We start from the raw sequence: 8,595 nt of genomic DNA on the forward strand, positions 1-8,595 counted from the left end.
TTGTTATCAGCGGCTGCCATGTGTGGATCCTTCCCAGCATCTGAGACCCATCAGAAACTGGTAAATAAACCCCCTGTGTGCTTGCATCTAACCTGTTTGTGTGTAATTTCTCCGGCTCGGCTCAGATCTCGGTGCTGTCTCTGTGAAAGTGTCTGACCAGAAGGTATTGGCACAAGCCTCAAGCGGATGGTCCAGACCACCTGTGCATGTCCCACTTAGGAGCAGCACCTATATGGGAACCCCCCGCACCTCGACATAGGTGACGGGCCTTAAATATATAAGAAATAGAAGCTTATTTGGGACATTTGGTGTAGTCGGCAGACAGGATTAAATTTAACCTGAGCACAGCAGGTAAACACTTTCTATTTGACCTACGGGAAGGAAAAAGGGACTCTAAGGGAAACCAAAACCTAACCGAACGAATGCTCCCAGCTCACTTAAGGACATAAACCGTCCACCTGCTGTTGGGGTTCAGCCCTAGGAGGTCCAGGGGTTCCCAAAGATGTGGACGGAGTGGGCGAAGAAGGAATGACAGGGAGACAGCGTTCAGTTGATCAGCATAACCAGGTTCTCTCTTTATTCTCCTGTTACATCTGTATTTATACCATTTGATCTTAATCCTATCCATTCTATTCCAAAGGTTAGGGCTAGTTATCTCCATTCCAAGGTCACTACTGTACTGTTCTGTTAAGCTACATGGAAGTAACTGAAGGAGATTATCCTAAGCAAAGATTATGTAGCTTAATCGTGATTGTCCTTAGTTAAAGTGATTAACTACCCGCCTGGCACTTAGTTAAGGGGTTTTACTGATTTATTCCCTTCCTTAGTCCTGTTAATCCCTAACTCCAGGGAAAAATCCCCACCTGGGGAAACAACCTTTCTCGGAGAGGTGACCCTGGTAAAAACACATGGTGCTAAGAAGGGAAGCAAACATATGCCATATACGCCAGGTCCCTTGAAACATAAGCTATGCAGATGTTTCTTCCCTGCAGCGACTGTGTCAAGCAGCAGGGGTGGACCATCTTCCAGCAACCTGCTTGGCAAGCCCAGGGTCGGCTGATTCCCGCAAGGGTCGTAACAGTCAACCTGTCTCAAGGGGTCTGAGTTGGCGGATTATACAACCAGTTGTCCACGTGAGGGGAACCGAGGGCATAACTAAGGTGAAATTCGGTATGGTACGGTTGAAGGGACCTCTATCCAACTTGAACAAAATTTAAAATAAATTTAAATATTTGGATGAAGTTAAAATATTATGAATAAAGGACAGAGCCAAAGAAATTTCGGGAAAAAGCTTATTAACACTCTGTACAGAATTTACATTTTTCTTTTCTACACTAACATAACATTTTCTCTACAACAGAGGCCTAAACCACACACTATCTATCCTTTTGGAAAATCAGGACCAGGTACAACTTATAGGAAGGAAAGCAAAAATGGAGAAACTAAGGCACTTTTGGAGAAGGATAACTAAGATGAATTGGCTAATATTCCGGCAGAAAGTAAATGGAGAGTGCTAGAAGATACCTTAAAAAACAAATGCAAGGTACATCACACCCCAAGATTAAATAGCAAGGTAACGAATGACCCAACAAATTTGATTCCAGTAGTAGAAAGAGCACCACCAGAGGAAGTCATTCCAATCTTGCAACTAACTATACACAACTTACAAGAAGACAATGACAGAGGGAAACAATTAGCGCAGAGGGTAGTACAAAAATATTCAGTGCAACCAGCAGTTGTAAAAAAGATTATTAAGTCAGGGACAGATGTACCAGAAAAGATAGTAGAATTTACCTCTTTCAATAGACAAGAGTTACAAGATCTAAGAAAAACCCTAATTAAGGGAGATAAGACAGATGTAGAATGGCTACTAGATATCTTTGAGAAAGGTGGCCACACCACGATGATAAGTGCAGAGGAATTAGCTCAAGTATTAGATGCCATAGAATTAGAAAAATTAAGAAAAAGCATGAAAACCCATGTAGAAAATAACAGAAACGCATTAGCATCATTATGGCACTGGATTTTCAGGGCCTGAAGAAAGACATTTCCAGCACTAGATATGACATCTACACAATTCTCAGAAAAATGGCACACATTGGCTAAGTTTCAAAGACAGCTAAGAAAATTAGTCCTCCTATCAAGCATATATAATCGAGCAGTAGAAAATCCATGAGAAAAAAACCAGATAGAAGGAATTATAAGAACATTAATAAAAAATGCACCTGAAGGATATAAAATACAAATTCAAAATTTAATTTCTGGTGCAACTACCCCAGAAGATATTAGGTCAAAAATCACTTTGCATGAGGACCTAATACAAGACAAAAAATATTCATTCCAAAACACCAAGGTAAACAAAGATAAACAGAACTCGAACTTTTCATTTCAAAGCCAAATAACGAAATCTAGAAATTTCCAGAACAAAGGACGGAATTTTCAAAATAAAAAACAAAGGGAACAATACCTATTCAAAAAAACAAATTATTGAAAAAACAACAATCCATTTTTTCAAAATCAAAAATCCAATAATAAGAATGGATTGAATCAACCCAGACAGAATAATAATCCATTTAGGCAGAACAAAAATCCATTTAAACAAAATAACCCTTTCAGAAACCCACAGGAAGGTGGAAACTATAATTAAGGAAGAAATCAGGGAAAGCCTTTCAGAAGGACAAACGATCAGGGAAACTGGAAGGGCCCCCGCAATCCATTCAAATGGCAGAGCGGGGGTCAGCAAAATTAAGTTTTGAGGACGACAAACGTCTCTCAGGCATACATATTTATGACATTTTTACAAAACAGGGAGACAATAGACCATATGTTACACTATAGATATGTACTGAACACACAAGAAGTATAAATACTTGTTTCTTAGTAGACACAGGATCACAAATTACTTTCCTTAACACAAACTGGGCACCTACCTTTAATTCACACTGTATAACAATTGAAGGTGTTACAGGAAACTCTATCACAGCCACAGCATTGCCAGGGCGCATCATATATAAAAATACCACAATTGACACTACATTTTACACAGCCAAAGGCATACAAAACGTTCTAGGAATGGATAGCATACACAAAATATTTCAGGTTAAAATTCAAATTATGGCACTACATAAGATACAGGCTTCACTAGCAGAACTTAAGATAGAACCAATCCAACTCCCAGAACCTGTACAATCATCTTTTACTCCACAATATCCACTAAGAGGAGGTCATGAAGACATCACAAAGGCAGTTGAAAAATTATTAGCAAAAAGTATCACTGAAATAGGTAAATCACATATATATAATAGCCCTATTTGGCCAGTAAAAAAACCAAGTGAAGAATATAGAATCACAATAGATTATAAAAACATAAATAAAGTCTCACCAGACACAGATGGAGTTCTACCCAATGCTCTTGAAGTAATTAATACAGAAAGACCTTTCTAAATACATGGCAGTCATTGACCTCTCAGACATGTTCTTTGCTATCCCAATTAGTGAAGACTCCAGACACATCACTACATTCACATGGCAAGGAAAACAGTATCAGTTTAAAAGATTACCATAAGGTTATAAAAATTCACCAACAATAGCACATAATTTACTCTCTTCATACATTGACCCAGAACAATATTCATCAAAAATCATACAGTATATTGATAATATATTTCTATACCATGATAACATTAACACTCTACAAGCAGACCTAGACAAATTAGTCACACACCTACAAAGCCAGGGATGGACCATTAATCCGAAGAAAATACAACAACCTGATACACAAGTCACATTTTTAGACATAAATTAGAGCTCTAAAGGCAGAACTATTCCAGAAAAAATAATAAGTTAGACAATTTAAAAAGCCCAACAAACAAAAAAGAAGCACAATAGCTTATGGGACTATTCATGTACTGGAGGCAACACATTCCTTACTTAGCAGATGTGGCAAAGCCTATATACAAGGTCACACGTAAAGCAGTAAATTTTTTATGGCTAGAGGAACAGGAAAGGGCTTTCCAACAGTTGAAAGAATATATTCACCTATTTTCAAGCCTATAAACCATAAGACCAGAAGATAAAATTGTACTAAATATAGCCTACATGGCAGATCATGGCAACTGGGGATTATTCAAAAAAAAGTACAACAAACTCTAAATTAATCCCAGTAGGATTCTGGTCACAGAGATTTCCTTATTTCACTTTTAAATACTTGCTCTTTGAGAAGCTATTTGGGACATTGATATCTCCACATCTTGTTCTATAAGTATCTCAAGCTTGACATAGCCAAACTAAAACTTTTGATGATATCCTGTAGTCCTGAATCTAATCCTCCCACAGTCTCCTCCATCTTGGTGAATAAGAAGTAGTTAATTCATTCTTGATTCAAATTTTTCTCTGGAATGTTTGAAATTCATTTCAACAGTAAGTTCTGTAAACTCTAAATGTGGCACACATCTAGAGTTATATGTAATCTCAACATCTCTTCTCCAAGACCATATCATCATTCACCTGGAATTCTTTTTAAAAAAAATATATTTTATTGATTTTTTTACAGAGAGGAAGGGAGAGAGATAGTTAGAAACATCGATGAGAGAGAAACATCAATCAGCTGCCTCCTGCACACTCCCTAGTGGGGATGTGCCTGCAACCAAGGTACATGCCCTTGACCGGAATCAAACCTGGACCCTTCAGTCCATAGGACGATGCTCTATCCGCTGAGCCAAATCGGTTAGGGCCATTCACCTGGAATTCTATGCTAGACTCCTAACTTGCCAACTATGTTCACACTTAGCCTCTTAGGTCTTATCTAGTCTTAGTGATTTTTATTTTAAAAAAGTTAATCAAAGTTTCACATACATAATGAAAAAGAACCAAATTATAATATCACAATAGATAATTTTTAAAAAGTACACATGTCCCTGTGCCATGACATAAGTTAAGGAAGAAGATTTTACAAATACTCCCAGAAGCTTAGTCATAGCACGTTCCAGATTTCAACTCCTTCATTCTCCCACAACAAAGCTGTAGTAGGCAATTTCTGACACTGGTTTTCAATGATCCCTGTCTCCTATTATTCATACCCTTGAGCAGCTGCCTTGAGTGTGAACAGCTAGTGAATTGCTTTTAATAAACATCAACATTATGATACATTACTTCTATGACTAGGTAGTGTTCTAGTTATGCAAATGATTTCCATCTTGACAACACACTCTCTTGCTCTCTCTTTTTTTCTCTTCCCCCAACTTCCTTTCCCTTTCCTCCTCTCCCTCTCCCTCTCCTTCTTTCCTTCTCTCTCTCTCCCCCCTCCCCCCTACACGTTTCTTGGCTTGCTTACATGGATGAAGCAAGTTACAGGATGGTCTTCAGAGAATTCAGACCTTCCTTCCAACTGCCCATAATGAAATGAACCTTGTGAACAACCACATTAGTGACTGTGGGAAGTGGATCCTTCCCCAGGTGAGCCTTGAGATGACTACAGGACACTTTGAAACATTACTTAGGGTTAATATATGTAAGATTAAAAGTGAAAGTAGGGCAGGGCTACTTTGAAATAGGATTAATGCTAGGATAATCAGCTGCTTATTCTCCTGACCAGTAATGTATATTGTTTATGTCAGGGAATCAAAAGTGTAAGGGTAAGAAAAATGCCTCTTCTTTTTTTGCTGTAACTTTCTCTAAGCTATGAGAAGTACCTGGCAATTAAACCCCAAGATTATTAGTTCCTCTGATGCAAACAGCCCCTCTGTTCAAACTGCAGGACAAGATAAGTTACTCTCAAAGCTACATTCTTGCATACCCCTCCTTCCTGTTGTTTTCAGAACTCAGGGATAATTCTCGCCAAGGCGTCTCTAGTTAGAAGAAAGTTCCCTTTCCTCCTCTCCTTCAAACAAGCCTCTTTTGAACTCTTCATAATTTTTGCTCTAAGCATGTTTTATAGGCTTAGGAAAAATATTGATAAGACACTTCCCTAGGACATCTGCCTGGACTGTCTCTTGAAAAACAAACAAACTAGCCTTGTCTGCTTTGGCTTAGTGGATAGAGCATTGGCTTGCTGACTGAAGAGCCCCGGGTTTGATTCTGGTCAAAGGCACGTACCTAGATTACAGGCTCTTCCCCGGCCTGGGCCTGGTCAGGGCTCATGCAGAAGGCAACCAATCGATGTGTCTCTCTCACATTGATGTTCCTCTCTGTCTCTCTCTAAAAAAAAAGTTAAAAATAAACTACAACCCCCCTGATGTCTGTTCCACTTCTCCTCCCTTCCTTGTCACCTAGCAATAACAGCCATTACCCTTTAAAAGGAAAGCCACCTTTTGTTTCTTGCTCATGTATTGATTAGCAATACACCAGGCCTTTCCCTTTCTGGAAAGTAAAATAAATTTCCTCTCTGCGCCTCTTCTTTTAGTTGTGAATTCTTTCACAGCCCACGTCACTGGCCAAACACTAACAAAAAGTGATTCTGGCACAGCTGAATTTTTGTGTGAATTGTGTATAATGTAAGGGTAAATTAAGGTGAATTGTTTATATGTATAAGCTGATAAAAGCCCATTTCCTATTTCCTTTATAGAGGGCTTCTTTGGAACAAGTGGGCAAGAGGTTTACCTCTAAAATAATGAATGTCAATAAAACTCTACAAGGGCTAAATAATACCATTGGCAGCTTTACAACCCAGAGCTGTCTCCAAGTCTCTGGGCTCCATTTTTTTTTTCTTTTTTACTCAGCATATTATTTTTTTTTTATTCAAGTTTTGGGGATGGAGTACAAGGTTTAGTTGTGGAATGAAGCAAACTAACATTTATCTGGTACATAAGGCTCTGAAAGCTTGATTCAAAACGTAAATGTGCATCAATAAAAATACACAGTCACATTTAACAGCATGGTTCCTGCTTTATTAAAAATGTTCAAGTAACTGGGTTTATACTTTAACCTTTCAGTTCAAACATACGGCAAATTCATGTTGCTTCAAGTGTACTGCTATATAAACAGAACTCAAATAATTCTTTGTGTCTAATCTTCCTCTATCTTGTCTTGCTGTCCACTCCTAGTTGCACTGCAGACAACATAATGACATATTTTTGGAATACACTGCAGTGCTTTTAGCACTGCTCTGCCTACATAAAAACAAATAACAGGAGCCTCTGGGATTGGATGGGAAACGCCTCCAACAGTCAGACTGGTTGTTCTATGAGTCAATCAAATTATTCTTGGCAGAAAGCCAAGTAAATAGAAAACAGACTGAAAGAAGCTAATCTACAATTCTATGGCCATACCTTCTTAAAAATGTTCTGTATTTGACCAATCTTTACACTCGTCTCTATGTCTCTGCCCTCTGCTAAAAATAAAAAAAAATTATGCTACAAAAAACAAAAGGATTTTTTTAAATGAGGTAAGTATTTTTCCTAAAAAAGATTCACACCACTCATTCACAGCAATGTTAAAGCAACTATGACTCTGTATGATATAATAATCATACAAGAGACACTGGTTGCTTTAGAAAACATTTAAAACTCAATTAAAACTACAACTAGATTGAACTTTTAGATATTAGGGTCTCTATTTCCTTTTAGCACAACAGTAAATTCCCGTTATCTCCTGCTACTTTGACAGGCTATTACAACTTACAAGGACTTTTAAGTAGGGACTGCTGAGAACTATCTGACAGCATACAGCTAAGGCCAACTACTCCCAAAACGTGTACTGTACTTTTCCAAAGCCCTGGCAGAATTTAACGTGGGGACAGTTTACTATGTAACAATGCATTCCGCGCTTTTGTTTTTCATCAGCAGTCCAAGCATAAAGATCCTCAAAGCATTTTATGGTCAGCCAAACCGAATTCCTTTGAAGCGACTGGATGGTTATATTTTAGCCTTCCTAAAACAGCCCACAGTTTACTCCAACTTACCAGCGACCTGGGGTCAATCTGGAGAACTGACACCTGAGAGGAGGCAACTGATAGGGTCAAGTCCTTCATGAGCAAGTAAGGGCAGGTCCTACAGGAGCACATACTCTAACTTTAGCCATCTCCCGCGTCCATGGCGTGGCCCAGATAGCGACTGGTCTTCAGTTGATCTTTTGGCCAAAATCCGGAGTCAGGTTTCACACACGTTTTCCCTGGCTGCCACCAAAAGTGAATGCTTCCGTAGGATCCCAGAGGGTGGAAACCAGCGAGGAGCAGGTGCGGGCAACAGCAGCCCTTTCCCAAGGCCACTTTGTTTGCTGGACCTCCACCCCGGAAAGTGCTATCAGACCAGGAGCCTTCACGTCCACCCATGTCCACTTCGCTCGGGGCCGCGCGGGGCTGGTGCCATAAAAGCCCCCACTGCCTGCAGAAGAGGCGGCGCCCACACAAGCCAGGGGACTCACCCAGTTTTCCCACCGGGCAAGGTGCCAGGCTAGGACACCCTTGGGGGTGGCAGCGCAAACCTTTGCGGCTGGAACGAGGGGAGTCCCTTCTGCTTCTCCATGAAACCCCACAAGCGCTCCTGGCAAACAGTGCCTTCTCCCGCCCTCCATGCCCTTCGCTCGCGCAAAAAATGCCACTGGGGAGCGGAGGCGGCAGCAGCCACCAGAGCCGGCGAGGCCCCCGCCTTCGGGGCGGAT

General features: G+C 40.0%; 1 protein-coding gene across 1 annotated transcript in view; it reads right to left on the reverse strand.

The window, feature by feature from the left end:
• Nucleotides 1-8,350, reverse strand: part of LOC102261946 (guanylate-binding protein 1) — a 41,348-nt gene extending 32,998 nt beyond the window's left edge. The window contains exon 1 of the mRNA XM_005864104.2: nt 7,898-8,350. The gene's annotated coding sequence lies outside the window, so the exon portion shown is untranslated. The remainder of the gene's footprint in view (nt 1-7,897) is intronic.
• Nucleotides 8,351-8,595: the final 245 nt, after the last annotated feature.

The sequence above is a fragment of the Myotis brandtii genome, unplaced genomic scaffold, assembly GCF_000412655.1.
Source record: "Myotis brandtii unplaced genomic scaffold, ASM41265v1 scaffold1852, whole genome shotgun sequence".
Lineage (NCBI taxonomy): Eukaryota > Metazoa > Chordata > Mammalia > Chiroptera > Vespertilionidae > Myotis > Myotis brandtii.